The 479-nt window shown below is 57.2% G+C and overlaps 1 protein-coding gene across 1 annotated transcript in view; it reads left to right on the forward strand.

Moving 5' to 3' along the window:
- Positions 1-479, forward strand: part of MDFI (MyoD family inhibitor) — a 6,572-nt gene that overhangs the window by 3,566 nt on the left and 2,527 nt on the right. The gene's annotated exons all lie outside the window — the stretch shown is intronic.

Consider the following 479-nt stretch of genomic DNA (forward strand, 5'->3'; position numbering starts at 1 on the left):
GGTGCTGCCTCAGCTCTGGCTCTGCGGTGGTGCCTCAGCTCCGGCTCTGCGGTGGTGCCTCAGCTCCGGCTCTGCAGCGGTGCCTCAGCTCTGGCTCTGCAGTGGTGCCTCAGCTCCGGCTCTGCAGTGGTGCTTCAGCTCTGGCTCTGCGGTGGTGCCTCCCGGCCCTGCAGGGGCATCTCCTCCCTCATGTCCTCTGATGAGTTTCAGCCCATCCTTCATGACAAATCTTCATTGATTGGGGTTTTTCCATCCCTTCCTCTCTCTGCAGCCTTTGCCTCCTTCCCTCCAGCCGCCTTTTCCACATCTCCTGTTCCATCTCCCTCACAGAATCACGGAATCACAGAATAACGAGGTTGGAAGAGACCTCTAAGATCGAGTCCAACCTGTGCCCTAACACCTCAACTACAGCACCCAGTGCCATGTCCAGTCTTTTTTTAAACACATCCAGAGATGGTGATTCCACCACCTCCCCAGGA

Source organism: Geospiza fortis, unplaced genomic scaffold (assembly GCF_000277835.1).
Source record: "Geospiza fortis unplaced genomic scaffold, GeoFor_1.0 scaffold14, whole genome shotgun sequence".
Classification (NCBI taxonomy): Eukaryota; Metazoa; Chordata; class Aves; order Passeriformes; family Thraupidae; genus Geospiza; species Geospiza fortis.